At 51.2% G+C, this 1,180-nt stretch overlaps 1 pseudogene; it reads right to left on the bottom strand.

Annotated features, from left to right (window-relative positions):
* Positions 1-462: 462 nt before the first annotated feature.
* Positions 463-1,175, bottom strand: LOC102824350 (annotated as a pseudogene).
* Between the last annotated feature and the right edge of the window lie 5 nt (positions 1,176-1,180).

The raw sequence follows: 1,180 nt of genomic DNA, 5'->3' as shown, positions 1-1,180 counted from the left end.
GGTCCAAAGTCCCCAGCCGCTTCATTACTCCACGTCATCGTCTCTGTCTCCATCTCAGGCATCTCTCTTTCTCTGGGTAGGGTCCCCGCTCTCGGTTCTTCTCCGTTGATGGTCCTAGATACCTCCGCTCCTAGCCTGTAGAATTAATCCCTCCCTTCCTTGTTCCAAAATGTCTACCTTTGCATTTTCAGCCCTCATAATCTGTCCTGATAAGCATTATTCACTACAGTAGCATGAGTTACCCATCTGTATTTCCTTTCACCGGCTCCACCCAGACAGATTGAATAGTACCCACTGGAGATTCTGCCTTCCTCCATGCTCCCTAGCACTAGGTTCCCCCTTGAAAGCTTGTATGGCAGTCACTTCTTGCCTTTGTAGTCCCCTCTTCCCCATTTGAGTATCCAATGTCCAAGTTGCCCATCTCCATCCACTTTGTGTGTGGAGGGGGTGGGAATGATTCTTGCTGTAAGGATTACCCAGGATGCCTTTTAGGGGTCCATCTCATGCCTGCTTCACCACCTTCTTGATGTCATCATATTTGGCAGCTTTCTCCAGGTGGCAGGTCAGGTCCACGACAGACATGTTAGGAGTAGGGACACAGAAGGCCATGCCAGTGAGTTTCCCATTCAGTTCAGGGATGACCTTGCCCACAGCGTTGGCAGCACCGGTAGAGATGCAGGGATGATGTTCTGGGCAGCCCCGTGGCCATCACGCCACTGTTTCCCAGAGGGGCCATCCACAGTCTTCTGGGTGGCAGTGATGGCATGGACTGTGGTCATGAGTCCCTCCACGATGCCAAAATTGTCATGGATGACCTTGGGTAGAGGGGCCAAACAGTTGGTGGTGCAGGAGGCATTGCTAACAAACTTGAGGGAGTTGTCAAATTTCTCGTAGTTCATGCCCATCACAAACATGAGGGCATCAGCAGAAGGGGCCGAGATGATTACCCTGTTGGCACCACCCTTCAAGTGAGCCCCAGCCTTCTCCAAGCTTGTGAAGACACCGGTGGATTCTACAATATATTCAGCATCAGTATCACCCCACTTGATGTTGGCGGGATCTCGCTCCTGGAAGACAGACATGGACTTTCCATTGATGATAACCTTCCTGTTCTCAGCCTTGCCAGTGCCAGTGAACTTGCCATGGGTGGAATCACACTGGAACATGTAGACCATGTTGA

This window comes from Chrysochloris asiatica, unplaced genomic scaffold (genome assembly GCF_000296735.1).
Source record: "Chrysochloris asiatica unplaced genomic scaffold, ChrAsi1.0 scaffold17465, whole genome shotgun sequence".
NCBI lineage: Eukaryota > Metazoa > Chordata > Mammalia > Afrosoricida > Chrysochloridae > Chrysochloris > Chrysochloris asiatica.
This window is presented reverse-complemented; position numbering and strand designations above follow the sequence as displayed.